The sequence below is a fragment of the Drosophila subpulchrella genome, chromosome X (assembly GCF_014743375.2).
Source record: "Drosophila subpulchrella strain 33 F10 #4 breed RU33 chromosome X, RU_Dsub_v1.1 Primary Assembly, whole genome shotgun sequence".
NCBI lineage: Eukaryota > Metazoa > Arthropoda > Insecta > Diptera > Drosophilidae > Drosophila > Drosophila subpulchrella.
In genome coordinates this window covers 5,891,833-5,910,993 of record NC_050613.1, presented here as the reverse complement: position 1 = coordinate 5,910,993, position 19,161 = coordinate 5,891,833, and the positions used below count along the sequence as shown (strand labels likewise).

Genomic DNA, 19,161 nt, shown 5'->3' with positions numbered 1-19,161 from the left:
TTGCCTGGAGGGCAACAAAGCGCCCAAAAACTCCCATTCTGCCGCCCCCACTAAACACCCAAAAACAACCCAACCAACCCCACCTGAGCTTGTGTTTGTTTTTTGTGTGAGCACCCAGCCCCAAAAAGTTTGCCAGTCTCAGCAGCAACAGCTTCCATACACAAAGAAAAAACAGGTATGCCTTGATCGAAACTTAATGTGAGTGAATAAATAAAAAGACAATGTAAATATTATGGAATATAATCCTAAGGTCGTCGGATTTATTAAAAAACCTAATTATTAGTATTCATAAAAAACATAACAAATTTGTAGGTTTCTGAATAGAGGACAATTTTATAAATATAGAACTAATCTCCTCTTTTAAATTGAAAACCAGTTATATTTTTCTTTTGTTTTAAATTCATACTATTCACTTCCATCTGAAACTTTTCTCCAGTCCATCCCCTCGAAAATGGCTATGAATTTTACAGTTTAGACAGAGAGCGGCCGAAGTTTGGGGAACTTCTTTCTAAATACTTGTGAAAATATGTCAGCAAAAGTTGGAGGGACAAAAGAGAAATTTTATATATACCCAAATATATATATATATTCACTCGTGCATATACATGTAATAATAATTATCATAAACATAATTTTTAAGACTGTCTGCAGCTTGATGTTCTTTTTTGCTGAGCCCACGGCAGCCTGGGAAATGAACGAAATGAAATTTGTAAGTCGTTGACTGTGGCCTCTCATGAATTTTAATTCGAAAATCTTCACATTGCGAAAACTTTGGACGTTTAAAGGAAAAACGAGAAAAAGTGGGAAAAGGGAGATCAAAGATGTGGCGTTCGAAACTCAAGAATGCCAATGGCAGAATTGCGGTGAGGTGGGCGGTGTCTTTCAGTGTCAAATGTGCTAATTAATTTTATCTGCTGTGCAATGAATAAGTGACAACAATTACGTGTTGCCCATCCCAAGCCATTACTCCCACACAAAAAAGAGACCCACATATACATGATATGGCAACAATGTCAGCGACAATCGACATTGAGCCCATAAAATATGATTAATTATACAGATGTAAGCAAAGAACATATATGAATGGCTTTAAGGCAGGTGACGGGGCGAAGGAAAGAATTTATTTAATTAACCACCATATCTGATGTGGGTTAACATATCGTGAAAATGAAAAACGTAATATTCTTAAACGTTTAATTTTTGCATAAGTGCCATAAAATACGTATACGCAATGTTGTCAGTTCTGTCAAATATCACGTTTACGTACTTAACTGTTTTTATTTTATTTATATGAAGAATCACCAGTTTTTGTGAGAAAACAAATGAAGAAATAAATATAATAAACCTTAATTGTTTCACACCATCGTTGTCCTTTTGACAAAGCGTTTTAAAAAATGTGTGCTCTATTTTTTTGGCATTCCCAAAACTGCAAATGCAATGGTTTAATGAAAATTTCAAAATATGTCGTCCCCCATTGGGGCAGCAAAAAACGGATTGCTCTTCTTCTGTGAAATTCGAAGCCTTGGTCCAAAACTCACAAACATACAGAGACATTAGCGCTGGTTAAAATTGCCAAAAAAGAAGACCAAGCATAAAAGTTTGCAACGGAAGAGGAATTTTTGGGGTATGGTAGAAAGCAAAAGTTCCGACAACATATAACCACAAGTGGATGCCACAGCTGGCCAAGCCGTTACTTATTTTTTTAGTTTTGTTCGGGTTTTTGTTTTCCCATTTTTCACCCCCTTTGATGCCCCATTGCTCACCACGTTTTTTTTGTTTGGAAGCTTTTCTGTTGGTTTTCTGTTTTTGCGGTAACAGTTGTCAAAATATGGTTAGGACATGAAGTGAATTGAATGCGAGCATATTTCGTTCCCCTGGATTCCGGAGGAAAGTGTGCAAAAATGAAAAAAACTAGTGCGGTGGACAAACGGGCGGAAAGGTCCGGAGTTTTCCCCACAATGTTCTCGGCTCTTATTGGATCAAACTTTCACTTGGGTGGAGTTATTTGTGTTTGCCATTTGGGAAGCTATTAAAGATACATTTTGTTGGGATGCAATGGAAAGATGAAGTTTCTAGTGGTAGTAGAGAGAAATAACTTTCTTGTGAAGTACAACTTTAAAATTTGTTTGGCTTAAACATTGATACAGAAATCATGGCGAACGGTCACATTCGTTTACTCTAGCTGTGGCATGGTCACACTGCTTGCGTTGTGTGAAGCAGCTGATGATCAAAAACATTTTCATTGATTGGAATCGATGGCCAGCACGCCGAGTTCTAGGATAGTTAAGGCGTGCCCAAGGAAAATGTGCGACACCCACTCAATCAGAAACACCCGTTCACACATACACACGAGCTCACACGCACACCAGGTCACACAATCACCCACACACACACACTAGCAAGCAGTGCGATTCAATTTCCGCTGTCAGTTGCTGTCTTCATTTTGGCATTCGGTTTTGTTTTGACTGTGAAATCTTTTGTGGGCCAACTGTTGCCATGTGTATAGATTCCCACACCGAGCACTGAAAAAAATAGTGTTTTAAATATGTTGAGACAAAAATGAAAAGAGTATTGAAAATAAAATTTAAGGGCCTTCAAAATAACCCATAATTAAAGTGCCAGAATCTAGCCAAAATATTAATTGTACATGTATAGATTCAATATATATTTTCTTTCCGTATATCCTGTATGCCTGTGGTCCTTGGGCCACTTCGTAGCACCTCATCTTTCCATCCAGCCTCCATCCTTCCCAATCACTTGCCATTTTCTTCAATGACAAACAATTCAATTTGCCGCCGAAGTCCTTTCGATAGTCCTTTTGCCCTCCGCGAAATCCCCTTTCTCGCACTCCTGTGAGGTGTCCTTTTTGGGTCCAAGTGCAGTTTTCCAATTCTGCTTAAACCCTTCGATTCTCCGGCTTACAATTTCCCTCGCTCGACCCAAGAGCTATATTTCTGTTGTGCCTGGCACATAGTTTTATTTTTTGCTCTTTGTTTTCCCCGCTTGTAGTATTAGTTGTTGTTTATTACCTGTGCATTTCCAAGTGTTTTGTTTATAGAGATTTTTTTTACGGGGCTCCATTCTTACGATGCTGTAAATTATTTGCTGTCTGTCGATGGGCAAACTCATAAATAACAAATTTTGAGGCATGTGAGGCAAGTGTGGAACTGAAAGATAGAAAATATGGCAATGGGTTCAAAAAAAATGGAAAGATGTCAAATGGAATTTTCCTTTTAAGTGTTTGGGTTTTGCCTTGCAAAGTCTTGTCGTTCTTTTGGTTTAGCAGCAATTTCTGATTTACTAGAGAAAAGAGATGCATATTATAGAAAAATATTGTGTTAAAATAAATATTTTAATAATTATTATTTAGGATATACTTGTAATGTGGTCATTTTAAAGCGCTTTGATATTCAAAAAAATAAAAATTGGTTTCCAAATTAAATTTGTAACTTAACTTACTTACAATTGCTTGACTAACCCAATTATCTGGCATTTTATTGGCCCAAAACAAAATTTTTACCAATGCTGGTAACATGATTTTTATCTCTCTTCCCACAATTGTTGCTTTTCCGAACGTGTATACGTCTATTTTTGTTATATTTATTGGTTTTTTTCACCATCCCCCCTCTCCGCTGGCCTATAAATTTCTCCACGATACTTTGCCCTAAATGTTGGTCTCGCTTTCAGCAATATTTACCCATCCCATTACGTTTCTCCTATTACCCGGGAGAATACAATTTCCAACGCAAACAGCAAATGCGAACAACAATTGTAATTGGGCATTAACATAAGCAGGCACCCGCAGATTGGGCCCGCTCTCCACCCAAACAAACACCCACAGCCACCCAACAATTCCCAATGTTAAACATCAGCGATGAATCCTCCAGTGAAACGTGAGCTTGTACTGAATCGCCAGCCCAATAAAACCCAACCCATCCAAAACCCAAGCCATTCAAGGATCCGTATCAAGGCTCCCTCAGCTCTCATTTGAATGTTTCCATTTCGGGGCGTCAATTTATTGAATTTTAATTAATTTTATTGCCCGGCATTGTCGTAAAGCCCTTAATGATAGCATCGCTTGCCACCTCGATACAGTGGAGCCAGCGGAGAGGAGGACTTTATTTTATTACTCAGGTATAAGCCAGGCATTGTTCTCAAGGCTTACAGTCTCAAGGAGTTATTAAAATCCAGTAGATTGGCACTCAATTTAAGAGTTTTCATGAGAGCTGAAGGTAACGTATTCAAGTAATGTATGCTCTTTAACTTTCCTTAATCTGGCAAGGTCACACTGAGCCAAAGTCTCGCATTTAAATATGGTCTCTCTTAACGCTTTTTTAGCTGGCAAGGTCACACTGAAGAGTTGATGCTCATCTTATTTAAAAACCAGAATCAACACTGAATCAGTTAGTTGACCTTCTTAAAAATCGTTTTAGTTTTTCTGGATAGCGAATCTTTACTGCCTTTTTAGGCGAATTTTATACAAACGCTAAAATTATGGAAACTGCGTTGGAGCTCTGACATAAAAACAAATGTGCCAGGAGGACCAATGGGCGGATGAGTTGGTGGGTTAGTGGGTGGCGATATGGTGCTATGGTGCTACGGCACCCACCCTTTTAGGCAGATGTCAAGGCCAGAGCAATTGTAGACGCAGCTCATTATGCCAAGCGGATGCCACTTGGCATACATTTGGCATGAAAATGAATCTCCGACACTCTGGAACCAAAAACACTCGGGGTCAGGTGCAAGGTCCCTCCAAAAAGAGTAAGCAGTGTGTAAACAGGTTGGTAAGGTGTCCTCGAGTGGGTCAGTGGGTGGCGGTGAACTCAATTTGTCGCCATTGCGTGGCCAATTAACACGCACCAATCAACAAACAAACGGCGAATGAAAGGACAAAAAAAAATACAACAAAGAAACGTTAATAAAATGTCCTAACAATGTGCCCCGTTATGAAAATGGCAGTTAAATCCGAAAATCGGTGGGGGTTGGGACAAGGCTATAACGGAGCATAAATAGCAACACGTCGCCGTTTTGCATGTCTAATGGTCATTCCAGCGAGTCGCCGGCACTTCAATCACTTCATCATATTATGGCATCCAAGTCCCCTTTCCCCCGAAGAAAGGACCCCGAAATGGAGGGAAGAAAAGGGAGGATACGCAAAATGGCTATGCCTCTAGGCATCCTAACGGCAAGGAAAAGAGCCCTCATGAATGGGCCCCTTTTATTGCATTGCCAACATGAAAATAACGAATAAAAATTGAGTGGATTGCCCCGGACTCGAGTGGGGAAAAGAAAACCAGCAGGGGAGGGGCAGGATTGGAATGGAACTACGGACGGTGGGGGGTTAACGAGGTGAAGCAGTTGAAAGCGGGTTAAGAGACAAGGTCCTGGGATAACCAGGATAGCCAAGGTGGTTGGGTAACTGCCACCGCAAATCCTCCACCATAAGTCCAGTAATTGGGGGGCCGGGCCTACCGGGATACCGGATTAGAACGGGCTCTCAATCCTTCGGATCCTTCGGATGAGATGCAAACAGTTGGATTTAACGATAGATAGATGGTTGGTAAATGAGAGAGATCCCAAGGAGATGAAGTATAAGTACTACCCAAAGGAATAGGATGAGCTTTATTTGGATAGGCTGGATAATGCCGCTTAGAGGAATGGATCCAAAACAAAGATGGAAAGCACCTTGAGTAAAAGACAAAGGAACGCAAACCTACAACTCGAAATTATTTGGGTTAGTTAATTTTACAAAAAAATGTGATGGTTTGTTTTTCTTAAATAAATTTACTCAATTTAATTTTAAAATATGTAATCTTCAAAATTCAAAACTTTTCTTAATTTTTTACAGTCAATCAAGCTGTTGGTCCCAAAGAATCAATCATTTTGTTTTGTCACAAATTATGCGCAGTTCATTGCACTATCGGCATCCCCTTGGAATGAAGCCCCCATTCGCATTTTCCCCTTTTTGTGGTGCCAAGTCCCTGGGAAAATTGCATTTTTAGTCGGCCACTGCAAACAGTTTCTTTCCGCCTTTCATTTCGACTCCCTGTCTCCGAGTCCTGTGTCCAAGTATGCCATGGGCTTCCGGCATTTGGCACTCGTTTCTAGACTTGCATCAACTTCCGTTCTGTTTCGGAACCGCCCACTTTTCCACCCACCCATCTTTTCCGTCCACCGCCCCACTTTTCCACAGTGGACATGCCGGCAATTTACGCGAATTTCCGCTTGACGGAAATGCACAAAGTGAAAGCAGCCAAGGCAAACGAACGCTGAAAGCAAAACGACGACAACTTGAGCCTGTCATCACATGGGCAACAGTTTTCCCGAGGAGTCCCCCCATTCATTTTTCTGCCCTCGTCACCCAACTGTGTTTGCAATTGGTTTATTCTATTAGATTCACTCGGGGAATCGGGGCCATATCGATAAGGTAAATTGAGTCAGTCGCTGCACTCTCTCAATGGGAATGGCTGAACAGTCGTGATGGAGTGGAAATCCTTGAGGGATTGCAGCCAAAAATAGAATGGAAATGGTTCAATTTGCAGCAAATCGGAAAGTATTCGTATATGTATATACATCTGGATAAGATTGGTGTGGATTAATTTATGGGCGAATCCTGGAGCGGTTTCCTGAAATTGAATTGGTATTAATAATATCTTGGATACCTATTGCTTTTTTAGATATACTTCACAATGAAATATTAAGTGTTTTAAAAAGCTATTAAGATAGCCGTATAATCCTTTGAATTAGTGAGTATAATTATAGAACCCTGCATTTAGGTTAAAGTCAGATCCCCTGATCTGAATTGAATTGATTTTGATTATTTCATATCATGGATACCTATGACTTTTTATATGTACATACTTCGCAATGTTTAATGTTTCGTGTTTTAAAAATGGCTTTGACTTATAGAACCCTGTATTTAGGTCAAAGTCAGATCCCCTGATCAAAGCCCAAATGAGCTTAAAACCTTTGATAACTTATTCAACTGATGGCTTAGCGGCCATTGAATGAGGTAAAAGGAAAAACTCGCAATTCTAATGGGGAATCACGCGTAACGGGCAATTAATTATTTGCACATTATGCTATAAGTACAAACATACATATATGTGTGTGCCGTTGGTAAACGCCTTTTGTGTGTCGAGTTGACCGCTTATTAGCGTTCAGCTGGTAAGTATGCTACGCAAATTGGCCAAGTGGCGCCGCACGTGAGGCCAAAAGGTCCACCAGGTGGATGGTCAAATAATCCTGCGAGTCCACAAAGGGGGCTGCTCAAATTATTCGCGGCTAATGAGTGTTGCAGAACCAACCCCCTCCAAGGACCCGCTAAAAAAAGTCAGTGGAGGGAAACAAAACTATCCGAAAGTAATCCGCTGAAGTAGTTTTCCCCCAGCCCAACCTACTCCCCGAAAAAGTGGGGTTGAAAAAGGGAAAGAACTGCCAAGATTAGTTTCACATCTTACAGCAATTTGTTGTGACTACAACAGCAGCAGCAACAAAAAGTTGCTCATATTGCGCTGAGAAGGGTACACTGAAAGGAATTCTGTTGAAATGATAGGTCTTTTGACTGGCATCTTAAAGTGGGAATACCACTTAAAATGGGTAGAAGTAACTATATTAAAATGCTAAATATAAATGCAGATAAATAATATCAGCCTTTCTTCATTCAGATATTTTATAAATAGGGTTCACCTAAATCAAACCAAAGAAACAAATAATATGTTTTTAAATAAACTATATATTTATAAACGAAAGTTATAATTAAATCAACAATCCAATAACAAATAATGAAAAATCTTATAATTGAGCTTAGCAGAAGAAATGCTATTATGATCTCTTCCTTTTAAAGATAATATAACTTGAGCGCCAAGAATTTCTAGTACTTACTACGAAATACTTGACTTATCCTTCAGAACCCATTTCTTTCCCTGTAAAAAGCGGAAAAGTAGAAACGAAGCCAAAGCCGAAAGCCAAAAGCAGCAAACGTCGTCGTCAACATTTGGCTTAGCTGAGTTTCTGTCGCAGCAGGGAAGGGGGCGTAGCACGGGCTGGGGGCGTGGCAGGGGTCTGGCAACTACTGTAACTGTAATACTTTAAGCCCTTACGCAGACGACAACCAGCAGGAGAGTTCTGCTCTGGGTAACGCGACCACAGTGGCAACCGCAAAATGCAATGATCCCCACGCACAGTGGTTCAAAGTTCATTATTTCGGGGGAGTGCACTAAGTTGAACATCGCCCCCCCCCCCCCCGACCGTACAATTTATTAACAGTGGATTTTAAGGCGATTAGGAACCACATTTTGGGTTGTGCCACTTGTTTATTAAACCGTTTGCCAAATAAACTGTCTTAGCTCTGTACGTTTTAGTGAGGAAATAATTTATGACACCCATAAATTTTGTAACCATGCTTTCTCATATTAAACTCGTAGATAACAGTTCAGTTGATATAATCCTAATATAAATTTATGTTTTTTAGGAAACTGTAAGGTTTTGACGTAAGATTTAAATTTAAACCTTGAACACCCACCAAGTTCGTTTGAGAATATTTATTTTCAAACAGTTTTTTCTTAGAACTTTGCCTGTTCCACCCAGTGTGCCATATGGACTAGTGCTGCTTTTCAGTGGCTGCTGTTCTATTTTTATGCGACGTTGGCTAAACACTAAAAGTAGGCAAACAAACAGTGAGCCAGGGGCGGATGGCAAGGGGTTTTGAGGGGGTTACAAGGAGAGGGAGCAACCACAACAAAAACAAAAACAAAGGCAGAAGCAACAAGGACGTGGCATAAAAAGGATTTACCAAACTGAAACTGAAACTGAACTGTGCGGCGTCTTAGCAACTTTGTTGCGCGAGCGAAAGGGAGAAAATTCAGGCGTACATCTGTTCGGATATGCTGCTACATATGTTTGTTTCAAAAGGGCGGCTAAGGGGTTAATGGGAGGGGTGGTGGAGAAAGGGAATAGGGAGAGCACCAGCTGCCCGGGAACTTTCCCCAGTTTCCCCGTTTAACCGTTTCGGCCACTTGCCGTGTGCACTAATCACATTTTGGGACCATTCGCGCTATTCCGACTTCGGACTCGGTTTCGCTGTCTGCCTCTTGTTTTTCCACTCCATGGTCCGATTTCTTGTTTCAATACACTTGGGAAAATAAGATCTTGAGTTACAGAATTTACCCTTAATTAAACAGCTTATTGTAATTTTATGAGATCAAAAAGGAAATTTAAGTCATTCTTTTAAGAAGTTAAAAATATACCGTAAGATAGGCGTATATAGTAAGGGCCCCACGTTGGGCGCCAATAAATTAAATCTAATGATCTTACATTATAAAAGAGAAATTTTCCGCTTAATAGCTTACCAAAATTCAATTTAATAAACATTTAAATTTATTAAACTCTTAACACTAAGAGTTGTTCAGGAACCGAAACAATCGTAAGGCTTCTTTTCGAACTTTCGAGAATAGTTTTTCGGTCAGTGCTATCCGACCCGCATAGTTCCAGCAACTTGTTAGACATGCGCTTCCGCATACGCTGTTTCCGCTTCCGTTTCCCGTTGCCTGCCGCAGTTGCCACTTCATTTTTTTCCTGCCCAGCTCTTGTTGCTTTTCCGGCACCTTCTCCTCCTCCTCCTCCTCCTTTTTCTGGGCAGGATTTATGCGTGTCAGATTTTCATGGACACGCTGGCTGGAGGAGATGGGGAGGGGGGAAGGTGGTGAGGGAAGTCGGTGGATAAAGGGGCATCCCAGCAGCCACATGTGCGCCATAATTCAAACTTAACGGTGCTGCCAGAGACGAGTGACTTGCAGCACCTGTGCTCGCAGATCGGGTGGGATTAGCCCCGGGCAGAAGATGATTCCGGGCCAAATATGTTGCCACGATTTATTCTTTTCCCTTGGCCAGCGGTGCGGCGATGGGCATAATTTGCTTAAATTTTCATCTCGAGGGAGAGCTTCCACGGCGCATTAAGATTAAATGTACCTAGGCTAATCATAATGCACTGCTTGCAAGCGGGAAACTGCTTAGGGAAAGCAGTTTTCTCTGTTTGGTTAGGATTTATATATGCATGTGTGGTAATAAATGTATGTACTATAAAAAACTTTAAAAAAATGTGTAATATAGACTATAAGATATCAAAGACTTAAATTTGTATTAGTTTCTTACAGCGAAGGCAGAAATTAATTTCTTATGAACTGGACTTTAGAAGTGTATTTTTGAGATACCAAAGGCATTCTTCTGAAATTTGGAGCCGCAAATAAGTAAATTAGGCTTCAATGAGTATGCCCTTTACTTCTTCTTATCAAGAAATAATTTTTAATTTTTTTATTAAATCATTTTTGTATCCTTCCACATACTTTGCGTGCCTCACTTGAAAGGGGACAACGCTTGCAATATTCAGAATATGAATTCTCTAAATTCCTTTTGTTTGACAAAATTCCACAAAAATCCATTACGAATTCCGCTCGGTTGGCGCCGCACAGCGTGCAGCTTTTGTCGTGGTAACCATATTAATTCCGGTCATAAAAAAATTTAACAGCTAAGAACAACAAATGCAAAGCGACTTATGTCGACAATTAAAATGCAAGAAAGGAGTGTGAAAAAAGCAAAGGAATCTTTTGATTAAGTGCTGTTGTCGGTCGCCGGCAGAGGGCGCTGCAGTGGGCGGGGCGGGGGCCATGTTGTCTGTGGGCGTGGCCAGACAAAAGGCGTCGGCAATTAATTTATGAGGCCCACTCAACGCACACAAACACCCAGGCATATTAATTAATTACTGTGATTTCTTTTAGCGCGTTTGCTTTTTTTGCTCTCGCCTCCTTTTTTTTATATCTCTTATTTTGACCCCGTCCACCTCGCCTTCCGATCTGCCACGCCCCCTTTTCTTCATCCGTTGATTTATGGCCCTCGACTGCGCTGCTCTCAGCGTATTTACTGCTTATTACAGAGCGGCAATAGCAACAACAAAGTGGAAATGGAATGGGAGGGGTCGGGGGCGGGGGCGGGGGCGGGGGCGGGGGCGGGGTCGGGGGCAAGAGGGCGGAAATTGTGGGTCAGTTGGCTGCGAATTTTTTTTTTTAACAGAGGTCGCGGATTCATTTTCCCCCCGTTGTCATTGCCGTTTTGTTGGCTCTACTTTGTTTTGCTTTTTAGTACCCGACAATCAGGGATCGGTGGAGTATATCCATTATTCCAAGCTCTTAAAGATTAAAAAAAAAAAAAAAAATAAAAAATGTTATATCTTCACTTTAAAATTGAACATTTGGGCTCAGTACTTAAGCTAAGAAAATCTCTTGGGACTAAAATAAATTCCATTTAAGTTTTTGTATGTCAGAATGTTATATGGAGTTCTATGTTTCGTTAACTTGAATACTAGGCCACAGTTTTTCAAAAGATAGAACACACATTCCTGAGTTCAATGGGCATTTCTTCAACCAAAGCCATATAACTATTGTTCGGCTGTGGAAATTCGACAACAATGGGTTTTCGCTTTTCCTTGCTTGTAGTTTCCTTTAAATACCAGGTATCTTCTAGTCCCGAAACTAGGGAAAATGTAGCAGCTCCCAACTTGTTTCTTTCAGTTTGTTGTTGCCCTGCCTGGCTGCTTTTCCCACAATGCGCTTTGTGTGCACGGGGCGCGCCTTAGAGTGTCCATTGTCCTGCCAGCCACCCACTTTCGCCCACTTTCTCGTCCGCCCGCTTTCGCTTTTCTCCGGGGCCAATTGTCAACTGGCCAAGAACAACAAGCGAGTTGGCGAGAAGAATGGGCACGAGAGCAGGAACAACAATCAGTTAAGTTATCCTAAATAAACACATTTTCCAAGCACGCAGCGCCAGCATTTTCCACTCCATCCTTCTTTCCCCCCATGGAAAACTGAAAGGAAAATTTGCTTTTGGTCTTTGCACAAAGCAAACTGTTGCGTTGGCCAAGACCGAAGGACCAAGGCTAAGACGTTGTTGTCCAGGTTTCAAATTAAACTCGAAAGAAAAACAAATTAGGCAAACGCCGGACACAAAGCATTCATCTGGTGTTTACCCAGCGGGGAAAAAAAGGGAGGGGGTTCTAATGAGGGGTGTACGAGTTAAAAGATGTCCCCAGAATGGTAAATTCTGAACACTCCAGAAGAGATCTTTGGGAGGACTTACCATTTGACTTATGACCTGGCATCTACATGGATTCCCAGACAAATTCCCACTCATTTTGCGCCACTTAAAAGGGTTTCCATTTCTATTTTCCGCCATCAATCATGGTCCGAATTTTAACCTTGCACTTGGGACGAGTACTTCACTTCAGCCCCTCTACATAGGTTCAATAAATCGATCCATCGATCGGAGCAATCACTGGTCTTTAAAGTGGCCAAGGTGGAGAAATTTTAAGTGGCAGGTAGCTTAACGCCAAAATGGAATTGCAAAGTGCGTGCGATTTTGTGTCATTTGCATATTTCATAAACACACTGGCTCATTGCGCTCTTTTAGCCAAGTTATTGCCGTGCAGTATCAAGTGCAGTTATCTGTCGCATATATAATATGCAGCAGGGGTACAGTGCGTTTCATGAATGATGGTGAACAAACATTTGTTCCCAATATTAAATGTTTAACACTCGGTATTCAGTTTAACCAATTACAGGGGACATTATTAATTAAATTCCCCTTTTTTTATGACAAAAAAATTCAATTAAAATCAAAATGTATTTGTAATTATTTATTGATGATTCATACATCGACATACATAGCACTTTTTATTGTTTTGAAACGCACTTTTTTTTATTGCATACTGCTGCCCATATATACGGTGGTATATAGGTCATCATAATGCTTGAAGTTTCGTTGAAACGCTTGGAAAACCTGGCAATGTGCAAAGCGTATGCAAATGAACATATCTGTGGGGAGATATGAACGTATGAAACTCATATATAAAACAAACTGAGCTAAATAAAAAAAAAGAAAAATTGTGTACACTTAAAGCAAAACTTTTTCGTAGATGTGACCGCTTTAAAGCACGTTGAAAAACTTTCACAAAAGATTAAGGTTTTTGCGGTGAAAACTTTAAGAGTCTCAGCTTTGTCTAACTTTCGTGAAAGCTGGCGGCGTTATGGGAATTTCATAAATTCTTCTTCATCATTTTCAAGCTTAGAATCTGCACAGTTTAGATAGCAAAACCAATTAAGATAATGGCACAAAGCGAGCAAAACAGATTATTGCATACTTTTAGGTAACCCAAAAAGTGATGACGAATCACCAGACATTTCTCCTTGCAGTGTGTACATATATGTGCTTTGCTGTACATATATGCATATGAGTAAATAGATAAACACCCCGGTCCTAGGACCCCTTCTCCAGCCACGCCCATGTCCCTTCCGCCCGTTCTGCGTGCCTATATGCATTATAGATGCAAAAGGCCGACGGCGGCATCGTCTGCGAGGCCCACTGTCCCCATGCCACGCCCATTCAACTGGACAAGGGGGGCGGATTCGTACTGATTCAGGGGCGGCGTTGGGCGAATGGAAGGGGGCGATGGTGCTCTCCGCAGAGCCCATTTCATTTTTAATAGTTTCAGTCGACGGACGTCGGCGGCGGCATTTCATTTGCCGTTTGTTTACTCTGCAAACTGGGTCTCGTCTCCCCATTCTTGACCCCTCTTCCGCCGCCACTGTCTTACGTTCTCCGCAAACCAAACAGAAAACGCAGCCAAAAAAATACAAAAATGTATGGTTTTTTCCCACATTTTTTGTTTTGTTCTTCAACATTTATTGTTGATTTATGCGCCCCAGCGTTCACTTTAAGCCAGTCACGTTTTTGATGAACTTTACCTTTTTGGAAACCATTTCCTCTGGCTGGTAATAGGGCAGACCAATTAGTTTGCACATGAAAATCCGCAGCTCGGGACAAAATTTTCCAGTTAAATATAAAAGAGCAGGGTGCAAAACATGAGGAGAACAGGTGAATATACAAAGTGCAAGTACAGTAAAGCTTCGGTAAATTTTGTTTGATTTTAATAGTGTGAAAATAAAATTGTGATCATTAATCAAACCCCAAAATTGATCTGTCGAAAATGTATACATTTTAATTAAGTATAAATTTGTGGGAATGTAAATACATTTTCAACGAATGTTATTTCTCGTTTTCGAAGTTCTACTGTATGTATATGTGGAGAACTCACTGCGGTTTTGTTTACAGCTCGCTCAAGGCGTTAACCCAAAAATAAAAGAAAAACTTTAAGAGAAACAGTGCTGAATAAAAAAATTGAGACGTCTGTCCGTAAAGAAAAGTGTGGCGGCAAAGGTGACAAGTAGAGAATTGCGTTTAAAATGGAAAAGAGGAAAATTTTAAGAAAAGCATCGCTTCACCTTTAAAGCAAGTTGATAGGATCGCGCCGTCATCGTTATGTCAATTGAATGATGTCACACGAGGCGATGTGCCATAAAATAAACAAATGACAAGCGCCACACACAGATACACATGCACACAACGAACACCAGACCACACACACAGACAAGCGCTGCACGGAGACAAAAGATTTTCCCAAAGGCTGCTGAGGAAATAGGAACTAAGACATTGACATACTCACAAAGTCTCGGGAATTAAATCAAGCATGTGCGAAATCCGCCGAACAAAAATATTGGCGCCCTTCTCAGCGCTTCTCATTCTGTACAGCTGGGCTATTCAGCAGAAACACAACAATTATTAGTATAAAATCCATTTTGCAAGATCTGAGATCCAATATATTTTGTGATTTATGTATATATCACTTATCTGTACAGCTGGGCTATTCAGCAGAAACACCACAGTTATTAGTATAAAATCCATTCTTCAAGTACTGAAATCCAGTATATTTTGTGATTTATATATACATATATCACTTATCAATATTTACATAAGAGAACGATACTAATAGATTGAACATTCTCAAACCCAAAGCGTATAAAAGAATCTTTAAGGACGTCGAACGATTATAAAGTGACACATTTGTCGCCTGCCTGCTGCATTGTGCATGTCTGCGTGCGAGTGTGTGCGTTAATCCATTCATATTTTATGTCCGTCGTATGCCATAAAATCAAAATAAAAGCCCAGTCCCCTAGCCAAATCCAAAGCCAAAGATGGTGCCATGTAGCCGTCTAGCTATATAGTCCCTATATCCGTATAGATATAGACCAGACTTCGGTCTTAAGCCAAGCATGCATATACAGCACATTTATATATAGTCGTAGTCATAGTCTGGTGACTGTAAAACAGGATTTGCATAGCATCCCGGCCAGATTTGCATGCAGATGGCGATGGCGGCAGTAAGTTTGACATTGTTGCTCATTGCAACCAACGAGCTGCATATAATGCAAATGCACAAATGCGATTTATGACAAGCGAGAGGCATCAGCTGAGATATATGGGTGTACGAACGAACGGGGGTTGTATCTAGCAAAACATACATATAGCTCCTTGTTTTTGCCCTCACACTTGAACACGCATAACTCGAATAGACCATCCTATCTCCCCCATACGCTCTACCCCCTTCCCCCGACGTGTCATCCATCAATCGGGCTGTCTGTCAGTTGGCCCATTAATGCCCCGGGGACGGGACCCAGAATAACCTGGGCCACGGTCATGTGATATGGCTTAGTTCAACATTTGTCTCCCGTCAGCTTGACTCTCGTGGAAATTCAATGGAAAAATATTTGATTAATTGTCCCGAAATGGGAAATGTTTAACTAGTTCTTGGTTTCATTTACCAATGGATTAACACTTGATAAACAATCGGTCGAATTGAGGGCATAAAGAAATACTGAGATTGGGGTTGTCACAAATAAAAAAACAACTACAGGGGTTAGATACATTTTAACTGTTATATATTTTATAAATTGTTTACAACATATCTCAAATTACTTTGACTGCCAAATTGACATTTTTGATTAATCTTTACAGGGTCTACATCTTTTCTTGAGCTTGGAAAATGTAAGTATTTAATCATGAAATGCTATAGCGTTTCTATAATTTCATAGATTTCAAACAGATTTGATGAAACAAGCTTAAGTGTTCTGAGTGAGAAGCGCGGAGAAGGGCCCTAATTCATAAAATATTTTCTAAATTGCTTTTGCTGAGCACTGCTTAGGTGGAGCGGACTAGAAGTGCGGAGAAGGGCACTGATGGGACGAACTTAAGATTATAATCTCAGCGAGAAGCGCAGTGGACAGGCGATCATCGTCTGCAGTTTTAAAGCAGTCTACACGAAATATTTTCTCCCTTATCTGGCAAAGGATTCGATTTAAATATTTCATTGGTGAGAGTTTGCCTTTCGCTCCCGCCTTCGTTGGGAGTTTTTTCAACTTTATTTTTTGGGGGCTACCTGCTACATCACCTCGGTGCCCCCCAGAGAGACTTTTGCATTATTCATTAGGGTTGCTGGAGCCCTGGCCGAAATAACATGGCCCTGGCCCGTCTAACAACTTCCGGGTGAGAAAATCGGAATCGGGAATTGAAAGGGGATGGGAATGGTATGGTTGGGCAGCGGAAATTGGAAGCATGGCCAAATAATGACTCACACAGACAATGCTGGGTGGGATGTTCCTTGGAGTGAGGTGGCCAAATCAGCGCACTTGTCAAACATGTTGATGGACACTTGAAAGGCGACGACGACGACGACGACGATGATGTGGAAAAACGGAATCGGGAATATACAAAAGAAAATGCCACTAGCCAAATTGCTTTCAAAAATACGCTTTCCCTTCCACTTTCTTACGGTTTACTTTAATTTTATCCCGCAAATGGGGAAACTCTCTTGACGCTTTGTTAAATTCCTAAATATAGTTTCTTACGAAGATGCAAACAAATGTATGTGAGTCATAAAAGTGCCAGGCGACATGAAATATGTTTAGTGGCCCCCTGGAAAAACATATTCATAATCGCAGAGGAGGCATATCGAGCATACGCCATGTGTGCCATTTTTGCGGAGGTGGAGGACTGGCAGTCAGCCGATTTGGCGCCGCCTGCTGTCAACGCAGTCAAGTTCCATTTCCTCCGCCACTTTTAAGTGAAAGGTGGTGCACATCCACTCAGTGGGATGGCACACATGCCCAGCCCCACCATATACCACCATATCAATTCCTAGCCATATCTATATCGGGCGATATATATCGCTGGCTATGCACACAAATGATTTATTTATTTATTTGCTTATTGCCAAATGCCAAAATGACGCAGCTGCCACGATATCGTACTCGTACCATTACCAGTACCCAGTACCAGTCCCACGCAATACCAAAAGTCCCCTCACCCCCTTCGCATTCCCCATGCACATGGATCTGTTTTCCAATTGGGCAAAATGCGGAACTGGCAAAAAAAACAGCACAAAAAACAATGTAAAAGCCGATGCCAAAAGCAACAGCTATTTTCCCGCCAAACAATTCGATTGAGCGGAGAATGGAACACATGTTTGTTGGATTTTCCGGGGTTTTTCACGGGGGGTTAAACGAGCACCAATCAGTGAGACATGCATGTTGATCACTCTCGTGTCGGTTGAGTAAGTAACTATGGCAAGATTGTTTAATCAACTCAATGGACAGAACATTTTATATAGATGTATATTTATAAATGTATACAGACATATACCAAGCAATTTATATTTAATATTAATATCTATAGAGGTTTAAGAAATTATCAACCCCAAGAACTGATTAATCAAAATCCCATTTAGCTAGATCACCTGCTATATTTCATCTATTTGAACCGTTGGATTTGCAGTCAGTTGTAATTAAAATGCCATATCTGAGCAATACCGATTTATAGCTTTTGCCCATGCATACTTCATTCGCCCAATTGAATCCACATTGGATCCCCTCCGAGCCGAGCCCCCCAGACAATTAAGGAATCTCTATTTGACAGACTGAAGAATGAACTCGCTGCCATTGCTCGGCTCGAAGTTCTGAGTTTTGGGAAATTGCCTCATTTCCCAGTGTTTGCCGGGAAAGTTTCCCAGCCATTTTCCCTGCCGCTTGCGTTTGCCATTAATTACGAGCTGAGCCAGAAGCTCGCCGGTTTTGGTAGACCATTAGTCCACTTGCTAATGGGCCACAAAACAAAGGAAAATTCTCTTTTCTCGCTGTCGATAGCTCTCCTTCTCTCTCTCTCTCTCTCTCCCCTCCATCTATCTCCCTCTGTCTTGTGCACTTAATTATGAAATTATGTCTTTTGTCATTTACTGGCTGTTTCCCGCAAAATGCGTTTCAGCAGATTTTCTCCAACAAATTCATTACGGCTCCTATATTTATGCCGGGTATTTGTTGGGGACAAGGGTGTACAGGGTTCTTAGGAAGGTATGGGACTGTTAGGCGATTCCAGCCCGATAAGGCATATAATATATATATATTGTGTTTCTCCCTAAAGTGTATATCAAATAAAGTACACTCTCTTTTAATCCACATAAAGTAACCATACATTAGTTGGATTGACTATATACATATTGAATGAAGTGTAGTTTGATTTAATCATACCTTTTTTTTATTATTCCTGTTCAGTAAATTCAGTAATTCAGTAAACTTTTCAGGTATGGAGCATACTTATATAGCAGGTATTCTATGTACTTCGTTACGTTTTCCTATCGATTCTCTTGCCAAAATCTGTGGGCTTGTTGGTGCGGTAGGAAACTGGAAACACATGTTGCTGGCGGAAATTGTTTGCAGGGGTGCATTTGGGGTCTACGCTTATGGTAAGACTGGGGTTTTCTCGGGGGCCCCGTAGACAAAGTCCTCCGACTTTGGCGCAACAGCTGGTAACTGTAATTTGGCACCGCCAACAGCCACGCCCACACTCGCTCCCCGCCCCCTAATTGCGTCTTTCGGCCCTCCATTTTTGCGGTGTCGAAAATTCTCCATCTTCAAACGGCAAATGAAATTTACATTTTTGACTTCATTTAACTTGGCAACTCTGGGCGACTGCTGCTGCTGCTGCAAGTGTGGCAAATGTGTGTGCCTCCTGTGTGGCACGCTGACATACGCCAATTGACTTGCCACTTGGTAATTTAATATGTGTGTGCTTTCAGCTTTCAGGGCTGTGAAGCCAAAACCGAAATCGTTAATTTTCATCCCAATGTTTGGGCCCCAGGCTGCCAAGGACGCCGAAGCCATTGTTCATTCATTCTTGTCACAAAACTGGGCGGCAGATTGCTCAAAAAGGGGGGTGTGTGGGGTA

The 19,161-nt window shown here is 41.1% G+C and overlaps 1 protein-coding gene across 14 annotated transcripts in view; it reads left to right on the top strand.

Annotated features, from left to right (window-relative positions):
• The window catches only part of LOC119557975 (voltage-dependent T-type calcium channel subunit alpha-1G), a 103,388-nt gene that overhangs the window by 6,926 nt on the left and 77,301 nt on the right, over positions 1–19,161 (top strand). For all 14 annotated transcript variants that reach the window (XM_037871052.1, XM_037871045.1, XM_037871044.1 and 11 more), the window contains exon 3: positions 15,901–15,930. The gene's annotated coding sequence lies outside the window, so the exon portion shown is untranslated. The remainder of the gene's footprint in view (positions 1–15,900; positions 15,931–19,161) is intronic.